This window comes from Leptonotus elevatus, chromosome 19 (assembly GCF_054856555.1).
Source record: "Leptonotus elevatus isolate MCC_2025b chromosome 19, RoL_Lele_1.0, whole genome shotgun sequence".
In the NCBI taxonomy this organism is placed as follows: Eukaryota; Metazoa; Chordata; class Actinopteri; order Syngnathiformes; family Syngnathidae; genus Leptonotus; species Leptonotus elevatus.
The window spans coordinates 16,243,272-16,265,070 of record NC_141257.1 but is presented as its reverse complement, the minus strand read 5'-3'; the positions used below and the strand labels follow the sequence as shown (position 1 = coordinate 16,265,070).

Genomic DNA, 21,799 nt, shown 5'->3' with positions numbered 1-21,799 from the left:
CCAGATGGCTATTTCATCTGAAACACCACCTAAGGCGGTATATTAAAGATATGGAGTCACAAACTGACAAACATAGGAATACTGAATTACAATTAGCAATTATGCAATTACAAACTTTGAAGAAAAAAGAGGAAAGTATTGCTCTTCCGGATTCTACTGTTGACTCATCAACTACTGTTATGTCTGAGTGTGTTATGTATCAGTCAGGTCCTGTCATGAGCCGGAACCAGTGCTACAACTGTGGCCATGCTGGACACTGGGCTCGTGACTGTCGTCAACGCCCACAAGGCTGGAGAGGCAGAGGAGGCAGGCGTCAACAAGGAGGGTGCGGCTACAACCAGCCGAGGGGGCATACTTCACAGAACGCTCCACAGCGCCACGCTCCACCCCAGCAACAGTATCCGCCTGTGCCAAACCAGCAGTTCCTGCTGCCACCTGGTGGACAGTTTCCGCAATGATGGGACTCTGAATTCACATGCCAAGGTCTGCAGGAACCTATGATTGAACTGACGGTAGGAGGAACTTCTTTATCATTTATGGTCGACACTGGAGCTCGTCACTCTACCATTATGACATTGCCACCTGAAAGTTCCCTCACCGCCGAAGGCATTTCATTGGTTGGATTCAAGGGAGAGGAAACTATCCTACATATGACAACTCCTATACACACCCAGTGTTTCACACAAACTTTGTTGCACTCCTTTGTGTTCGCACCGAACTGTCCAGTGAACCTTTTGGGAAGAGATCTTCTCATAAGAACTGCTCCATTGATCCAGTGTGGGCCAGACGGGCTTACTCTTCAGTTTCCAGATGGACATACTTATTACTGCGCTGGAGACTCCGCCTCCAACGTCTCCACCCAATTTCCAGTGGTGCCTCAACACGCCATGACATGCACCACTGCTGACATCTACTGGGCAAAGATTGACACTGATTCCTCCGGCTGGCGGGATGCTGAAACTTTTTGGACACTTTGGTCGTCTTGGGTTCGTAATCTCAGGTGATATGATATAGTATCTGACTGTATGCATTGTACTCTTTTCTATGACAGATGTGGTGATGAGATATACAGTGAAGCGTTCCGAACAATTGATGACAACGCCTGGGAGTTGCGTGTGGGTGATCTGTTTGCAGGCAAACCCGGTGTGGCTTATTCAGTTGCTCTGACTAAAAAACAATCACAATGGGATAGGATGGCAAATCCACCTGATCCATCTATGCCTCCGTGCCATCCTCATGTTTCACTGATGGTGTCATCCCAGCACACGGCGAAAGATTTGGGTCCATTTGTCCTGGCCTGCACAAAAGCAACTGATTGGCAACACTCTTTACATACAGACTTGCTGTATTCCAAATCCTTTGATGCCTATTGGATTGAGTCTGATTTATTTGTATCAATGTCTGTTTTAGAACATCAACTTTTGGACCGTCGTCATGGAAGAGAAACATCTGACGGCGAGCTTGCTGGTGACAATTCAATCCTTGCCTACTGCACTGTGGTCTACTGACCCAACTGATGTGGGCCAGTGTAATGTTACTCCAGTAACTTTTGAAATGAAACCTGACTCCATTTGGGTACCACAGTACCCCATGAAGGAAGAAGGATGATTAGCATTTCGGGGACAATTGATGGTTTGCTCAAAGCAAGATGTTATGTGAAATTTTCGGCTCTGATTATAACACGCCTATTTTACCCGTTGAGAAGAAAGATATTTGAAAGTTTCGTGTAATTTATGACCTGAAAAAGATATAATGTGGCCGTCTTAACTCCTATTTTTTTTCTGACCCAAAGTTCTCACTCTGCATGGTCTCAAGTTGCATCGGATCACACTCATTTCAATTGCATTGACCTAGCTAAGGCTCTCTTTTGCATCACAATCGCCTGCCTCAAACGCTTTTGTCTTTTTAACGACTGTCTTCGCCAGTTGCTTGCTCCATTGGAGCTGCCCCCTGTTGTTCCTGGTGCTTGCTGACAGCTCCAATCTGACACTTCTTATCTTAAAGCCACGAGGTCTCTGCTTTTCATCTTTTTGAAACAGCATCTTTCCACTGCTACAGCTTTTGTGATTCTATCTTTACGTGTCTGAAAAGATCAGAGCTGATCTTTATCAGAAAGAGGGAAGTAAACAGGTTTGTCTGTATGCATCAACTCCACAGTTCATGTTGAATTAAAAGAATGGTAACAAATTAGCAGATCAAACTGCAAAAAAGGTTGCGGGGTACTGACCTACACTTCAACTAACTGTAAGTGAGTCTGAATGTAATAATCCACAGGAGGTGATCAAGCTGTGACAAGAAAAAGTAAGTTCAGAGGGGGACAAAACAGATGAAGCATATGGCGGAAAGAAGGTAAATATATTCCATCTCAGAAACAATTGAAAAATCTAATTTCTGGAGCCCATGGAATATGCCATTTAGGTGTGGAAGAAACATTGAGACATTTACACACCTGGTGGCATCCTTTCATGAGACAAATTGTTAAAAATGAACTGCAGGACTGCAGTGTTTGCAAAAGGTATAATAGTATGCATATATATATAAACCTCCCTAGGGTGCTCACGGTCCGGCCGGACGTGACAGCTCTGGGGTCAGATTATTATAAAAAAAAAAATATTTGATGGATTTCACTGACATGATAAAACCAGTGTCAGGATACAGATATTTGCTGGTAATAGTGGATTCCTTTTCAGGATGGCTAGAGGCATATTCATGCAAATCTAAAACAGTAAGTATCGTGGTAAAACATTTGATTAACCACTACATACCATCACATGGGTTTCCTAGAAAAATTTGATCAGACAATGGAACCATTTCAAAAACAAACATTTAAAAGATGTAGAAAAGGCATTGGGATTAAAGCACATTTGGTTCAGTGTATTATCCCCAATCCCAAGGACATATTAAAGAAAAATAGAAATATTAAAGAAAATTGGCTAAAGCATTGGCCTCATCAAATTTGAATTGGCTACAAGCTCTTCCTGTTGCATTAATGAATGTGCGAATGTCATTAAACTCAGCCAAAGGCTGGGTTCTGTTTCAATGTCACACAAACAGACCTTTTCCGGATCCAACAGCTCCATTGGAAGGGACGCACGTTCCAGGACCTACAGAACTTAAACAACTAACATTTACGAACTCCCAACTAACAAAAAAAAACAACAACCAGATGCTCCTTCAAAAATAAATGATTGTGAATATGTATGTTTAAAAGTGACTTAACGAAAATGGTCTGCACCCAGGTGGACTGGACCCCACAAGGCGATGGAGAGGACATCTTGTGCAGTTCGCCTGCACAGAAAAGGGGACACGTGGTTCCACATCTCGTCTACACGGCCCGCCAGATCCGCCTCAGGCTCAGCGATCCCACCACCGGAAAAAAAACCCAGTCTCAGCAATCCCACCATCTGATGACCACCTGACGACCCGACCGGAAAACCACGTCTACTGATCCAGTGTCCAGTTTCCCATATTGAGGACATCATTCAACAAAGATTGAGTCACATTTACGGGCAAAATAATCCCAGTGACCAATCCTAGGACCTCGGGCAGTCGACCCTGGGGTCCTAAAAGAAGCTGACAACGCCATTTTCTCATTCAACACAGAATATCATCTCGAGATGGCTTCAAAGTCAGAACGCATCTCCATCTGCTGCTACATCATGACACTCTTTCTCATATTGATTTTTATGCCAATCTGATATCTCTGGAAGCCCCTCAGTACAACTTTGAACACAATCACAACACATCGCATTAAACAAAGTATTGATTCTCCACAAACTCCCTGGCACCCCATGGAAGGGGGACATCTCTTAACTATCAACATGTTTTCACAGAAAAATCTTTTAATGAATCAAATTGTTCTTTAATGCCACATCACTGCTAAACAACCTCCTCTCACTGCTAAAGGGATGTTTCATTGATGCGTGCTTCTGCTTCTTATTCTAATGACAATGTCCAATCTTCCCACACAACCCTTGCTTAATGTTGCGCCAGCCGTCTGCGACGATGAAGATCCCGCTGGAATTTTTCTCTGAAATGTTTATCTGTTTGTGTCGGACTCTTTTGAGGGGTTGTGTTAATAGGATTCTTTTGTGAGACTGGCCAGCTGTGGGGGGGGGGGGGTGTACTGTCTTTCTTATCAATCGGCCAGCTGTTACTGTCTTGAGACTCAGAGGTGCCAATGCGAGAGGGAGGGGGTTTAAGGGAAGAGCAAGGGGAGGGGGCTTGGGGGCAGCAAAGGAGGCAGAACAAGGGGAGGGGCTTTTTGGGATGCTGGAATTATAATAGCGATTGCGGGTGAGAGAGAAGGACACAGACACACGAGGAATTCATGGCGATTGGCTGAATCTTGTGCTTTGTCCAGAAATTTCTGTAAAATAAATCCTTCGAAGGAACTGTTCACCGATCTCCAGTCTGATTTCACGAACACGCGGAAAACTTAAGGATTGTTTTCCATCAACTGTCACCACGACTTGCTGTCAAGCAACTCAAGTTGCAAGTTGTGGTGACAATGGGCGGAGCTGTGCCCAACCCAAAACACGCTTAGGACCGCTCCCTCATTTGAATAACATTTGGACCTGAGAGAGCGTCTGCAGCATAAAATAAATAAATGTGAGAGCAGAGCGTTTTTATTTATTGATTGACATTTAATTATATTTATATATTTATTTTTGTATTTATTTCAATATTTATTTGTATATTTTTATTTCTGGAATCTTTATTTTATTTTATTGTATTTATTGTTACTTTTATTTATTTATTTAGGATATATATATATATATATACACACACTATTTTGTTGTTTTTATTTTATTTACATTTATTTTTTATTTTTCATTTTTTAATTATATTTTTAATATCTATTTTTATTTTCACTTTTATCCATTTATTCATTTATTTATTTTGAGTTTTGGTCCTCCATATAACTATAATTGCAACATTTGGAGAGTAACAAATATTGCCCGTTACCCTCAATTTTTCCATTTTATCTGCCTTTTTAAACATTTCCCCTTGGGGAATGTGTGTGCGAGTCTTAACTCTGTGTTTTCAGTTCAAAAGGGACTCTTTGAGTTTCCCTCCAGCAGGGACTGGATTTCGTTTAGAACCCCCCACGCATATCACAGCTCCGACAGACCTGAAAGCTTGTCTGATAAGCAGTCCCCAGACCATCTTTTATGGTCTGGTCTAATCACAGGAATTAGCCATGTGTTTTTTTGGAAACAATGCCCCTAGGAAGTTATTCGGTACAACAGTGCCCTCCAGCGGTCACTATCGGTTATCCTCAAGAATCCTGCCGCTCCTAATTAATCTGAAGTCTACATAATTCGGGACATACACGGACTCTATGTACTGGACTGACATCAAGTGACTCCTGTTGTTTATCTTTGTACACAACCTGTATGTCTATCTCAAATGAATGATGTTTGTAATTTCTGTAGCCACATACGTTTAGCTAATTAGTAAGCTTAGCGGATTCAATAACTTTATGATCGCGGGAATGTATGAAATGTGTTCAGAATGATAAATGAAGCATCTGGTTTGTCAATTCTGATAAAAAAATTATCAAATACTATCCCAAAAGCTTGGTTTCAGTCGACCAAGTCTGCTTCAAGTCACACGGAAGAGGCAGGACCACACTGCCGGCCCCCTTGGGACACAGTTTAAAAGCCAGTGCGCGAAGGAACTTCTTCCTCTTCCCCTCTCCTTCGCCCTATGAACTGCTCAAGGACCTCCTATTTCCTGCAACTCTTCCGCCCTCTCTCCACCTCACGTCTGGGCCCATGAACTTTTCCTGATCATCACTAGAAACGTGGTCGCTGTGGGTGACCACGCAGCTTCTTCCTTTGAGCCCCGGACTTGAGCCACCACGCGCGCCCAAAGCATGCATTAAGCAAGGACTCGCAACCACCCTGCGCGCGTGTCTGTCCAGCCGTGAGCCCGAGGCGTCCCGCAGCACCCACAACAACTGACTGCGGCCTCTCAACCGCGCAAGCACATCCCCACCAACCAGGAAGTGGGCCAGCCAAAGACCTACCACGACCTCCACGCCGCGCATGCATCACCGACCAGCAGCCAGAGACTCCCGGGCAGTATTCCAGCTGGACGTGCGCCAGCCAAGGACCTGCCGCGGCTTCCACACCGCGGCTTCCACACCGCGGCTTCCACACCGCGGCTTCCACACCGCGCGTGCACCTCGCCACCAACCGGAGACATGGTGCAGCATTCAACCGAGGATCAACGCTCGAGTCTCTCTCTCTCTCTCTCTCTCTCTCTCTCTCTCTCTCTCTCTCTCTCTCTCTCTCTCTCTCTCTCTCTCTCTGTCTCTCTCGTGCGACTGAACCAGTCCGTAAGTTGCGCCTTCATTGCAATCTGACCAAATACTACTGGTGCAACGCTTTTATTCAAACATAAAAGGATTGACAGGTCAAAACGCATCCATCTTTATCCCCATCTACCTTTTTCATTCCCTTTTTATCTTAGTTAGTTAGGTTGCATGTTTTCTTTTTATCTTTGATTCACATTTTTTCCGTTTCATTAATAGATTAGGCTGTGACTGATATATGTGTGTTTACTAAATAAATTAGTTGTCTAGAAATTCTATTTCTGCCGAATCATTTGTGTTTACTGAGTGGATTAGTACTTCTCTTATGAAAGCAAATAACTCCATGATTAACTAAAGTAGCAACTTCAGATTATGAATACTTTATCATATATTTTTTATCGTTTATTTTGCTCCTACAAACAAGCAAAGTCAACGTTGTGCCCCAGAGGTTGCTGAGGAAAATACAGCTCCCCTCAGTACCATCTAAATTTCTCATAAGTCATGAAGGCAACCCAAATAATCGCTGCAGGAGTTAGTGACAAAGATTTATAGTCACATCCACAACAGAGTTCAGTTTACTACAATTTAGGCCATAATACCTGTTTTGGTGTACGTTCACAATAAAATTTGATTACAGAACAATTTCGAATTCGAAAGAAGGCTCATAGAGGGTCCCCTGTAACAAAATTTAGGTACATTAATAAGCAAAGATATATTCTATTAAATACAGTAATTGACATAAACAAAGCCTGCTGAAAAGCAAGCCTACCAGTAGAGGGCCCCATTAGGGAGATATCGGAATTCTGAAATGTCATCACAGTGTCTGTTGATATGGACTAAGGCCAAAACAGATATTTCCCTCCTCTGGTTGTAGAAAAAAAAACAGTGTCCACACCACCCTGTTTGTAGAAAAGAAAACATCCACAGCTAACCGCATGAATGCGTTTTTAAGTACCTTCATAACAATGCCAGACTTTAAGGTGGCAACAGTTCCCCAGATCCTATCCAATCAGAGTCCGCCTCCGTCTGGCCACGCCACGTCCACAAATTGGTTCTACAATGAGATTGCATGCCAAGCCTCTAGGCGGCAGTAGTTAGCCAAATACTGCTTGTCTCTTGACGTCACTTCACCATACGTCACACAAGCAAGGACTTTCAGCCGCTGATCTGTATATATGCGGATCAGTGCTGTCAGCGCACACAATACTTTTTTTTTTATTCATAAAAAAATACTTGTAAACAGTCAATGAGTACATCATAAACGGAGCATAGAGGAAATCAAAGACGATAAATACAAAATCCACACCACCATTCTTTTTCTTCTTTTTTTAACAACTTGAGGTATGTGATTGTGTGCTGTTTGTAGAGGACGACGTAAAACTTCGATTACTGACGGACACACGTGATCGCGGAGCCGGGGAAAAATGCAAATCTTCAATTTGGCCGGAATTTTTAGAAACCTTTGTTTTTAATGGAAAAAAATCCCAGCGGACGTGCAGATGACAGGGCAAGCCGCAGAAAAATATCTCCCGTTTGCAAAAAAAACAAAAAGAAACGGCTACGTGTATACATGGCATCATATCAACTGTCTCTCAGGGTCCCCTAGTTGCCACCAGTCATCAAAAGCTTGTATAGGACTGCGGATTTCTAGCATGTTGTCATTACAATGTTTAAAGCATTGCTATTGCTTTTGTTATTGATATGGGCCAGTCAGCCCTCTCTTGAGTTCAAAGTCAGAAGTTATGTTTGATCATAGTGTTATCATATTTGGATTATTGTTTGGCCTTCAAGTGTCATTTAATCATCTTTGTAATACACAATTTTGGGTACAGAGCTGATAATAATGTGTTGGAGTGTCTAATTAAATTAAGAAATGAGCAGTTACCAAAATGAAAAACATTACTCACACTTTTCCGAGAAAATCCAATGCTAAAAATGCTGACCATGCAAGACCACAAAGGAAATCGTTTAGGACATAATGAAAATAATCTGAGGCAGAAAGACATTTGCTCTCAGCATGGTTTCATGACAAAGTGAAAGCTCGTGTTCAGAATGATCTACTCATTTTGGTGATTTTTTTCCTATGGATTGACAGGAATACAGAAAATGGGAGAAAGCCCCTCACTTCAATTTTCTCTCTATTTAAGAGATGTGGAGGAAATTGCAAGACAATTAACTGTGTGTGTGTTTTATTTTTATTTTTATCATGGTTGCACAGTCTGAAGAAGTTTTATTGGTGGACTGCTTGCATTGCCAGCAAAAACCTTTCCCTCTAGCTTTTCACAGCCCGTGTTTATCTAATTTTTCAATTAACCTCCACGATTTAACTCTCCTCAAAGCCAGGCGCATGCTTGCTCGAAAGAACAAATGAAATGGTCTTTTTTTTCTTTCTTTATATTCATCCTGTCAGGTTTTATCTTTCCTTTTTATATCCCTCTTGTCTATCGCTCTTTTTTTCCTCTTGGCTGCAGTGTTCTTCCGGCCCGGGATGCTGAGCTTCACAACGTTGCAGGGTTTTAGCAGGCATGAGGCTGTATGTGTCAGATTAAAGAGGGGAAATCCGTAGCATGCAGGGAGAGCTTTGTAGATATGGCAATTTAATGATAACTTCCTCTTCTCTGCAAGACCCCCTCCCCTTCCTCTCTCTTCCATTCCCATGCCTTCCATTTGAGATGCTGCTGCAGGTGATGAAGCATCAGCTGGACATCTTTTTAACTCAATATGCCCTGCAAGCTACCAGAAGGAGAGCATTGTGTGTTTGTTTCAGTATCTAACATTATCACGTTAAATTAGAAATTACAGCCAGAGAGCAGGACCTCTGACGAGGCTCACATCAAATAAGGTGCAGTTTAAATGGAGCCCGAAGATGAATCTGTCTTTGTCAAACTCAAAGATTTATTCACAACTCCGCCGGTGTTGAATCATCCTAATCCTGAACTCTCTTTTGTTGTTGGGGTTGACGCATCGGACTCCGGAGTGGGAGCAGTACTCTCGCAGCGCTCCCGAGTCGACCAGAGGCTCCTCCCCTGGGCCTTCTTTACCAAGCACCTCAGTTCGGCTGAGGCTAATTATCACGTGGGTAACCGAGAGTTGCTGGCCATCGTTCTGGCTCTGCAGGAGTGGAGGCACTGGCTGGAGGGGGCCAAGGAACAATTTACAGTCTTCCCGGACCACAAGAACCTGGCCTACATCCGCACCGCCAAGCAACTCAACTCCAGACTCGTGGAGCCAGAGGTTGGGCACTGATCCCCGCCCGGTTCAACTTTACAGTGACTTACAGAAATGGCTTCTCTCATGCTTTATGGTTATGTACTCCGGTTATGTATTTCTGGACTAAAGTCTTAGAAAAACTTTCCGCTGTCTTGGACTGTAGGATACCGTTCTCTCCAAACTTGTGTTTGCTAGGTGACTTAACAACAACTGACTTACCACATAAACAATTTCAATCTACACTTGTAGCCCTTACTATCGCAAAAAAAAACAATTCTTGTTAACTGGAAAAATAAACAAACTCTGAATATCGACCAATGGTCTAACCTCCTCATAAATCCAATGGGCACTAAGGGTTAATATTCGGATTCACTGCATGCCAGTGGGTTAATTCTATAGGTGCTGTCCCCCACTGGCTGGGCATGGGCGAGTCTGGCCCTCTGTTGGCTGCTGGGTGGCGGCTGCGTCTTGGCCGTTCCCTGGGTCTCTTGGGGGGTGCTGCGTTGCGGGGCTCCGGCGCGGTTCGTCGCTCTGGGCCCGACGACGCGGTTCGGGGCCTGTGGGCCGCCGGGGTGCCTCGTGGTTCCTTCTCCCCTCCCCCTTCCTCCCCCTTGCTGCCTCTCCCTCCTCGCCTCTCCCCGCCCGTCCTCCGCCTCCCTGTCCCTTCTCCCTCGTCACCCTTCCTCCTCCTTTCCCCCTCCCTCTGCGGCCCTGCCGCTGCCCCTTGCCCTTCTTGTCGTCTCCTTCCCCAGTCCCTTCCCCCTCCCTTGTACACCTTCCTTCCCCTCCCCAGGGCTGGGAGCTCCATCCGTGGCCCGGGTCTCGGCGCTCCGGGGGCTGGGGGGGTGGGTGGGTTTGGTGTTGTGCCCGCCCCGCTCCGGTGTACATCCTGGCACCTCGGGCGGGCCCCAGTATCCGGGGGGCGAGCCCTATCGCCCCGCCGGGCTAGTCCCATATGCCCGCCGGGGTCCCGGTGGGGTGGGTGGGGGTTTGGTGGGCAGCTGGGGCTGGGTTGGGGTGGATGGGGGGCGGGGGGGGCGTGAGGGGAGCGGGGGCTGTGGACCGGTGGGGTGCCTGGCGGGCCTGCAGTGCCCCGTCCTGCTGCGTTGGGTTGAGGGCGCGTGCCGTGTTGGGGTGGGGGGCGCTCCTGCTCCTGGGTTTGCTCTCCGGCCGGTGGCCCTGGCGGGGCCCAGGGGTTGTCCTTTGGCGCTGCCGTAGCCTGAGGTGTTGCGCTTGCTCTGTCCAGGCAGGGGTCGACGGCTCCCCTCTTTGGTGGAGATTTTCGTGCATGCCAGATCCACCACACCAGCATCTATCGAAACTCAGACACAATCTGCTTCTTCCTCAGGTCATTGAATCGGTGGAGGCTGGTGTCTGTGGATCTCACTCTGCTTCGTTTGTCCTTCCTTCCTTTCCTCAGTCTCTCCTTTGGTCTCTTGAGGTCTCCCTAATTTGTTGGAATTTAGATGTTTCTGGGGTTGGGGAAGAACTCTGGTTGGTTGCCCAGTGGGTGGTGTCTGGTCGGTGCTGGATTTCACTTTCCTTTGTTTTCCTTGGTCCTTCCTCGGGTCTCCTGACGGCGGTGTTCGGTTTAGGTGAACGGTATGGGATTTTTTTTAATAGGTTTTTGGTGAACTAACGAATACACACACACTCACACGCACACACGCACATACACATACACATACTCACCCACATACAAAAAATAATAATAAATGAAAAAAAAAAGAAAAAAGAAATGGCTTCTCCTACTCCTCGGCTGATCGATGGCGAGCCAGTTTAATCAGTCAGGGAGATTCTTGATTCTAGGCGGAGAGGGCGGGGTGTGCAGTGTTTGGTAGACTGGAATCTCTATCCGTCGCTACAGCGTGACTTTCAATCCCTCCACCCGTCTAAACCAGGTGGTCCGCCAAGGGGCGTCATTTGAGAGAGCGGGGGGTGGGGGGCATGTCATATTTGTGCTCTCAGACTGTGTCCTTTGTGTTGCAACTGCCTGATGAGAAGCTACCACAGACTATAAAAGGAACAGGCGAAGATACATTATGTTTGTCAGACGATTCATCTGCTTACTTTCACAGCCCAATGATTGGTAGTTAGCTACCTAGCTCCACGTTTTTTGATCCACGATCCCTTCTCGCCTTTTCTGGTCTGGTTTTGACTGCCTCGTGTAATCGTGAGTACGTTTTGCGCAAACCGCTTAGTTAATGACTTACTGGGCATTCCATGTTTAGCGTTTGGCCCTGGCTCTCTCTCTCTCTCTCTCTCTTTCTCTCTCTCTCTCTCTCTCAAAAAAAAAATATTTACAAGGGCACAAAGTCATTTTTTCACTCAATAATCAAGCAACAGTTTTCTTTTGTCTGTCTTTATTTCAACATCTAGTAGTTTGATTGTTCATCAAGAAGTTTCATTCTTTACTGTACATTAGCAGCTGCACTAGCATTCTAGCAGTCTATTTGGTCCCACGCTAAACAGTCAAATTTACTCTATAGAATTACTGTGTAATAACAGAAATATAATACACAAGTGGTTAACTTTTGTAACAGCCTAATCTTTACTCATGATTTACTCTTCTCCACAGCAAATGAGGCTGTTGTTTTAAATAATACAAGTTTTTATTGCCCTTATATACGAAGAGGATCAAAATGAATTAATTTGATATCAACGTCCCTGCCAGTCAGGTTTACGTGTCACCTGCATTGAATTAACTCTTGATTGCTTCAATTGCTGTAGATTTCTAAATATATGATGGTGATACTTGCTATATGAAAAAAAAATCATTCCATGGTTGAGTAACAAAATTTTAGGTACGTAAGTGTATTTTTTGGCAAAAATATGATTTGATTGTTTGTATTCATTTCTCTTTTCTCCGTTTCACTTGTAATTAAGAGTTAATAGTAATAATTTGTTTAAATATAATTCTATTGAAGGTGATTTTTCATCCGAGTTTTGGTGTCCCTTACAGTCCATGGCGCCCTTTGCATCTCGCCTATTGGTCAAGCCGGCTCTGCATTTACATTATAATTGGATGGATAGAATGCTCAAAGCTGCATTCTGAACCACAGATTTTTGCTTTATATATATATATATATATATACACACACACACGCACACACACACACTTTAAACTTTAAGTTCAAGTGTTTTGTTATACAGTACTGCCAAATAAAGAAATTAATTTGTGCTCTGTTTCTCAGGGTGATTATAAATACTCTCACCAGTGATATTTTTAGGCAAGATGAGATAAAATGAAGAGACACTTATTCACCTTAAGGGTGTCAAAATAAACCAGAAAAACTAACATGAAACCTCATTAACACTAATACAGAGTAATCCGAGAAATCACTCTGTCCTATCCACATTGACTTTATGCTGTAGAGATTGTGTACAAGCAAACAATATATAAAACAGTATATCTCTGAGGTCCAACACGCGAGTCAGTTACCCTGTAATTCATCATTACTAATGAGAAAGGAGGCCGTGGACATACACAGCAAATCAAAATGAATTAATCGCCGGAGAACATAGAGTGGCGCAGTAATTGCATTACTTGTTTCGGTGTCTCAGGGGTGCCATTCCCCTTTCACATTCAAAAGCTAGTTTGAAAATCAAATACAATACCATCTTGGGGCTGCGCTGCTTCTGACAAGGCTGATTGAATTAATGTATTACCCAGTGCCTAACGTTGTTTGCTGAAGCACCCGTCCTTTTCTCTTCCACCACGGGGAATGTTTATCAGCATTGCAGTTGTGTGGTTATAGATGATCCTGACAATGCAGTAAAGGTTGTCCCAACCAGAGGCGCACAAGTGCTGCTTATTTCAGCAACAACAAAAAAAAAGGACAGTGAAGCGGAAGCATTTAACAAGCATAAGCACAGGACTTGGTGGATGCGATGTCAACACACCACCTCCCATAGATCAATCTGACCCTAAAAGATAAATCTGGGGTTTTATGTTTGTTAACAGTCAATAGGCCCTGCTTACTGTTATGAGTCAGGCAATGCTGAGTAAACTCAAAACATTTACAAAAAGGTTTATTAAAAACACAAGGCGCACGAAACACGTGGAAAGAACAAAAGAGGGTCGCAGCTGCGAGGGAAAAGAACAACACAACAACAGCTCGACGAAAGATCGGCCATGTGCCATGTGCCATGTGCCATGTGTATATATATATATATATATATATATATATATATATATATATATATATATATATATATATATATATATATATATATACTGACAGCTGACGGGCACATGGCAGAAAGTACACAATCCTTTGGCAGCAGCAAACTGTTCCAGCCACCCTTAAAAAATTGCTGATTGCAGATAGGTGACAGGTATGTTGCTCACCAGTACTCTGCAATAGGGGGAGACAAAGAACACCAGATAACAGACATAACACTGACACTCACTACTACTACTACTACTACTACTGTACTGATATTGTGGTGGAAATTGCTACCATAATTCGATATTGGGTGACTATTAATAGGCTGTGATAGTATTAATTTAATCTATCACCTTTTTAATTTACCCTACTTTAATTCCACAAGCATTGTTTTGAGTATTGTCGAAATATAAATCTGCATCAATTAATTGCTCGGACATGCATGTAAATAATGTATGGCGCTCCCGTCCCATATAGAGACATACAAACTTAAATTTTTTATCTTTAAAAATAAAAGTTATATTGAGATGATTTACCTTCATTCTAGGCAGAGGTGGCAAATCCAGGTCCAGAAAGTGAAAACCCTGCCACAGCTTGGCTTAGCCCCTGATGTTAGCTAGCTTGCGCCTTGGGTTTTAACTCATGGGGCTAAAGCCAAACTGGCATGGTTTTAACTTTTTGGACCTGGATTTGCCACCTCTGATTCTAGGGTCCAATTTGCTGCTATCAAAAAAATATTTGGGGGAAAAAACAGTGAAAATAAATGTTTTAACAAGTATAAATAGTTTGTTGACCAATGAAGTCAATTATAATAAAACACTCTCTCAAACTTTCATGATGAATGAGAAGGATTAATATTGCTGGGTTCACACAAACCAGAGGTGTCCAAATCAATGGCTTGTGGGCCATTTGTGGTCCAACATCTATTTTGCGGCTTGTGGTCTGCAAACTGACAAAATAACGTGCAGCATGCGTGCTTGTTTTCCTCTTCTCTCACCTCCAGAGATACTTGATTACAAGAGGGTTCACTTTAAAGTAATGCTGTCAAATTAAAGTGTTAACTCATTGATAAATCACAAAAAAATATTGCATTAATCATGTATTAATGCAGATTAATCACACTATTCATTTTGACCACAAATGATCCTTTAGCATGACAGCGGATAGTTACCATATTTTCATGACTATAAGGCGCACTTAAAAGTCTTAAATTTTCTCAAAAATCGATGGTGCGCCTAATAGTGAGGTGCGCCTTTTGTGTGCACCAAGTTCCAAAATCTGTAAATGTTGTTGTGTGACTTCGGTAAGCGCCCCGCTTGACTGTCTGTGTGGGAGCATTTCTGCCAACAGAGCGCCGGAGCAGTGCCGACGTATTGCTTAAATACAGGAAATCCGGCCCTGGTTGAAGACTGACAGGCATGAAAACCTGAAAGACATAACTGAAAGATGATGTGAGTCTATTGGGTTCTCATGCCTGCCAGTCCGCAACCAGGGCTGGGTTTCCTGTATATAATACATACACTAGCAAGTTAAAGCATGCTACTATATGTTTTGAACTAGCATATGTTTAACCGTGCCTGCGCCAAAAAGTTTGCATGTGTGTTAAATACAGAAATTGCACCGGTAACTGAGACTGCGCCTTATCCCGGAATTACACCGCATGCATGTACGTTGCGTCTCCGCTTTGCTGCGTCTTGACTGCATGCTCTGAACACATCAATTTTATAGACAAAACTCACCAGCTGCGCACAGCTGCGGTCCGACAACTTCCCGCGCGCGATAATGTGGCATTAAAAACAACGACAAACACATCTGTGCTCAACAGAGAAGCAGAAGTAGAGGTGGACTTCCTTTGATTGAACTCACCGTCCACTCCCACAGCTTCTACTATGACGTTACTTGCAGCATAAATTTTTAGGTTATAAAAAGGATGTGCCGTGTCATATATAATCCACCTCCATTATAAATCTCTCCTCGTCCATGTTTGCTGCAGTGAATTAAGCGTTAAGCATTATGACGTTTTGCTGACATGATTGCGAAATAGGATCTAGCGAGTATTTTATTCTGAAAAGTAACCAGAATTTTAGGGGGGAAACTGCCGGATGCGTTGTCCGGCAAAAATAGAAAATATTTTTGCTGGTCCGCAGTTGATCCGCATGCATAAGTAGCCGCTGTCATTTGAACAAGGTTTTTTTTTCTTCTTTTTTTTTTTCAAAAATAGCTCAGTATTGTTCATTCGGTAATGTCATCATCATTGCTCTTTTTTTTTCTTTTTTTTGTATGTGGGTGAGTATGTGTATGTGCGTGCGTGCGTGCGAGTGTGTGTGTATTCGTTAGCTCACCAAAAACCTATTAGAAAAAATCCCATACCGTTCACCTAAACCGAACACCGCCGTCAGGAGACCCGAGGGGACCAAAGAAAACAAAGGAAAGTGAAATCCAGCACCGACCAGACACCACCCACCGGGCCACCAACCAGAATTCTTCACCAACCCCAGAAACATCTAAATTCCAACAAATCCAAAAAATCAGGGATACCTTAAGAGACCAAAGGAGAGACTGAGGAAAGGAAGGAAGGACAAACGAAGCAGAGTGAGATCCACAGACACCAGCCTCCACCGATTCAATGACCTGAGGAGGAAGCAGATTGTGTCTGAGTTTCGATAGATGCTGGTGTGGTAGATCTGGCATGCATGAAAATCTCCACCAAAGAGGGGAGCCATCGACCCCTGCCAGGACAGATCAAGCGCGACACCTCAGGGCCCCCCAGGCCGCGGCAGTGCCAAAGGACGACCCCCGGGCCCCGCCAGGGCCACCGGCCGGAGAGCATACCCAAGAGCAGGAGCGCCCCCCACTCCAACACGGCCCACGCCCCCAACCCAACGCAGCAGGACAGGGCACTGCAGGCCTGCCAGGCACCCCACCGGTCCACAGCCAAGGGAAGGGAGAGGGAACAACGGGCACCCTGGCGGCCCACAGGCCCCGAACCGCATCGCCGGGCCCAGAGTGACGGACCGCGCCGGAGCGGCGCCACCCCGGACACCAGGGAGAGCCCCGCAACGCAGCACCCCCCCGGACACCAGGGAGAGCCCCGCAACGCAGCACCCCCCAAGAGACCAACGGAACGGCCAAGACGCAGCCGCCACCCAGCAGCCAACAGAGGGGCAGACACGCCCACGCCCAGCCAGAGGGGGGACAGCACCTATAGAATTAACCCACTGGCATGCAGTGAATCCGAATATTAACCCTTAGTGCCCATTGGAGGCGAATCTGCTCGATCCTGTTGGCAGTAACTGGGTTCCTGAGTATAAATACACAACCATTAGTTACAAATTGCCAAATACAGAAACATCAATGTAAATTATCACGCTGCGGTGGCTCTCGCTAACAGGCAGAATTAAATAGGTTTAGGTTAAACAATTCTATACACGTAGACCATGTTTCTTTAAATTTTGACATTTGGTTTTTATTTGAGGCAGATATTTTTTCCATTAAGATGTGATTTATGAGGAGGTTAGACCATTGGTCGATATTCAGAGTTTGTTTATTTTTCCAGTTAACAAGAATTGTTTTTTTTGCGATAGTAAGGGCTACAAGTGTAGATTGAAATTGTTTATGTGGCAAGTCAGTTGTTGTTAAGTCACCTAGCAAACACAAGTTTGGAGAGAACGGTATCCTACAGTCCAAAACAGCGGAAAGTTTTTCTCAGACTTTAGTCCAGAAATACATAACCGGAGTACATAACCATAAAGCATGAAAATAAGTGTCTGTAGTGTTTTGTAAACACTGGAGACAAATGTCGGAGTCTGAGAGTCCCATTTTTTTCATCATATATTGAGTGTAGTTCTAGTATGTTCTATGAATAATTTTATATTGGATAAGTTGTAAATTTGTGTGTTTTGTCATTTTAAAAACGTTTTCACAAACTTGAATCCAAAAGTCAGAATCCGGAGCTATAGACAAGTCTGTTTCCCATTTCGAGATGGGTAAAGACGTTTTATCAGTATATGAAAGTAACTTATATATTTTGTTGCCCACGGTGAGAGGCGCAAAGCAGATATGGGCATACTGATTTGCCCCCTGGTCGACAAGAGTGTACCCTCGGCTTTCGGGTGGGGGGTGGAGGGGGGGGGGGGGTGGGTGTTCAGGTCCTGACTGTTGCTTGTGCCTATGCCAAACAACAGTTCAGACTAGAGTACCCACCTTTTTTGGAGTCCTTGGAGGGTGTGGTGTAGAGCACTTCCTCTGGGGACTCCCTCGTTCTGCTGGGGGACTTCAAGGCTCACGTGGGCAATGACAATTGCAAAGCACGCAAGGCAGTAACCGTGTATGGTGTGGCAATCATAATTTTATATATATATAGATGGATGGATGGAAAAAATAAATGTGAATTTTGGCTATGGAAACAGGTTTTGTGAACAAAGGCTGGCAAATCGGATACACGCCGCACGTTTTGACCAGATGTTACATCACACGTATGTTTGTAGTCAAAAAGCAATGTCGGATGATTAAGTAAGGTATGTTGGGGGGGACACATTAATTTTGGAATTAATTAAAGAAGAAAATAATGCAATTTTACATGATTTAGATTTCTTCTTGTTCTTCTTTTAAATGACTCGTGGATCACATATCTATCGTGTATATGGCCACCTACAGCGGCGGAGTCCTCTCTCAATATTCGCAAAAGAAAAACAGATGGAAATGGGCATAAGTCACATTGCCACGTTTTGCACATTTTCAGTAAATTAAAAAACTGTGTGGATTTTACACCATATTATTATATTAACTTTAATAATGGCATGCATATTCCAGTGAAGTATGATCTCACCGACATCATTCCATGTCACTCTTAATATGCATTGCATTCCATCATTTGTTGCAATAATGAATGGGGCTGTGCTTTCATTTGGTACAAGCTTTTGATCTGCAGTTTCAATAAAGTTGTGTTGTCTCAATTCAAGTTTGGTTTCTTTCTTGAAACAAGATCATTCCCTAGAAATAAGACAAATGCTCTTGGACAGATTTTGAGTTTTTCCAGTGTGGATGTAGTTGAAGAGGACATTAAGGTACTTGGTGTGAGAGCAGAGGATGCAGGGGACAGGGTGAGATGGAGACAACTGATATAGTTGTGGCAACCCCTGAAGGGAAAAGCTGAAAGGAAAAGAAGAATATGCTAGCTTCTGATTGGTTAGTGTTAGTCAGCTGATAGGGGATCAGGAAGTGTTGTCGCTCTAGCTGCCGTGTATGACGAGTAAAGTTTAAATTAAGAACAAATCCATCTCCATCCTGCCTTTTCATTTCCATGTGTCTCATTAACCACCAACGAATCTTCACATTAGACTATAGCTACGCTTTGTGCATTTCTCCTAAGTTTCAGAGTTTTTTCTCGCAAATTTGTCACTTCATAAAGTGGCAAATTTGTGAGTTTTTTTTGTGAATATTATCGCCCCTCTGGAAAAAATATTTACAGGCCTATGTGGCCCTAATACGCCGTCGTAGATTACCCCTATATAGAGTAGTAAAATGTAAATTTACCAGCGAACTTAAACTTGCATATACAGCATAGGATGAGCTTTAACATGTTATAAAGCCTCTTCAGAATAAACTGACAATAGCAGGAAAATATTTTTATTTTAGATTTGTGGTTGACTTTGAAGACTCATGCCTCATGGACACTGAGACGTGATTAGCATACATTTCTAGCATAGAGAATGAATCAGAGCTAGGGGAGAGGGATATATACATACATTAGAAGAAGGCCCATTAGTGGGATAACAGAAGGACTGATTTATGTATTCTCTTGGCATCAACCGACAGGGACATTAATGGTACAGATGGGGACATGTGACGTTGTCAGAATCATCAGTCTGCAGGTGATGCAGTGCCAAAACGATGTGAGAGGAGCAGGCAGAGAGGATTGGCAATTGGAGGAGTGAAAAATGCTTTTCTTTTTTTTTGCTGCTCTTCACTTGCCTTCAGACCACCCAGTAAAAGATTGCCTTAACAGCATGAGAGGAAAACACTTCTGCAGCAGGACAGTGTTGGAAAGTTAAATAACTCAGAATAATAAATAAAATAAATGCAACCCAAAATTACAAAATCTGAGAGTTTACACTGGAAAACAAGTGTACATTTGCAAAATTTTAAAATAATATGTCTGGATTTTCTTGTTTTGTGGTTGACTATCTGAGTATCACCAATACAAATGATTGTCATAGATGTAATACCGAGGAAGAAAAACACACAGAGAGGATGAAGGAAGGGGTGGGGGTAATGTAGGGGGAAGGGTTGTATGCAGACAATGTGTGTATTGGAAGTGTGGGGAGAGAGACAGAGGGAGGGAAAGGGAGAATCAAACGGCTCAATTGGGCCCAAATATCCAAGGTTAATTTTGTGAGAAAGCTGCAATGGCCAGATAAGACCATCCCTGCAAATGAGTTCTGCCTGCCTGGATTACTGCTAAATTTATGCAGCTTTCCTTATCCTTTAACAAGCTCCTCTGAAGTGGCATAATTAACTTGCACACATAAAATGTGCATATTTTCTGCTTGGTGGTAAAAAAAATTATTTTACTGCTTAGATTTTTTTGTCCTATTCATTCAGATACTTTTTAGTTTAGAGATTTGCCTTGTAATGACACAAGACGAGTTTTCTACTACTCAATGATTCTAATTACATCATGCCTAAATCACGGCAGCCATAGTTTTGGCAAGTAAACAGTCACAGCATTAAAATTATTCTCATTTGTGCAATGTGTAAATACTTGGGGGAATATGTTATGATTTGGTTTTCTGCTTTTTCCTTTTTCTGATTTCTCCCTTGCAGTTGCTTGGGAAAGAGTTGGAGGGCGGATCCTGCCGACACACCTGCTGCCCATCATGTCATCAGGCCGAAATAAAAGCCTGGCAGCAACAGAGAGGAGTGTCGGGTTATTGCTCCGCGACGCTACTCACCATACCTGACGTTTTGATACTGCTACCTTTCTAGCGGCAATCTTTCTTTGTGTTGTGGACACCACTAGTAATTAGACTAGTGGCGTTTTTCTTCAATCAACTTTGTATGCTACACTCCTCTCTGTTTTATCCGCCCTCCGGCGGGATTTGGTGTTTTCTTGTTTTTGCCCACGACGTACACCTTTTTGTCGTCGTCTCCTTTTGTTGAGCAACCTTTTGTCGAGCAACCTTTTGTCCACGTGCTGTGCGCTTTTATTGGTTCATTAAAACTGGCTGGGTCTGCCCTTTTGTTTTGGGACCCCACAGATCCCGACAGCCTTTGCCAGGCATTGGCCAGGCATGGGCGCTTACTTGGACGGCACAAGCAAAACTTCCGTGAACTGAAGGAAGCCATGTCTATGCTAACCGCCCAGATCGGGTCTCTTACCTTGAAGGTGGAGCAGAGATCAGACTCCACGGCTGCTGACGGATCACGACCAGCTGGGGCGTCCCCTGTCTCCTCCGCGTCCGCAGCCCAAGCCGCTGGTAACTCCGTATTTCAGGAACCAAATATTCCCCATCCTTCCCGCTATTCTGGCAACATTGGTGGGTGTGACCAATTCATTCACCAGTGTAGTCTGGTTTGTGATCAACAGCCGCAAACTTTCCCTAGCGATGGCGCCAAGGTCGCCTTCGTAATGAGCCTACTTTCGGGCCAGGCGGCATTATGGGCGATGGCAGTCAGTAAAGTCAATCTAGAGCTCCGAGCTTCATTGTCTGCTTTCCTGTCGGGATTCAGAAACGTCTTCGACCACCCGGTAAAAGGAAAGGAAGCAGGCAGCCGCATGCTAGACCTGAAGCAAGCTGACTTGTCAGTTGATGAATACTCTATCTCGTTCCGGGTTTTGGCCGCCGAGAGCGGCGCTGTGTTGGATTTTCCGGCGGGGGCCTCAGCCCACGAATCAAGGACGAGCTGGCTGCACGGGACGAGACATCTGGTCTGGAGGAACTCATCAACCTGGCCATTCGATTGGACAACAGATTGCGGGAGCGGGAGTGGAAGGAGGAGCGACGACCTGCGGCAGCAGACACGGCTGCTCAGCCGTCTTCAACCACGCCCCGCCTCCTGATGCTTCATGGTGACGCCCTCCTGCGGGAGACGACAT

At 44.1% G+C, this 21,799-nt stretch overlaps 1 pseudogene; it reads left to right on the top strand.

The window, feature by feature from the left end:
• Nucleotides 1–497: 497 nt before the first annotated feature.
• Nucleotides 498–1,508, top strand: LOC147158159 (uncharacterized; annotated as a pseudogene).
• Nucleotides 1,509–21,799: the final 20,291 nt, after the last annotated feature.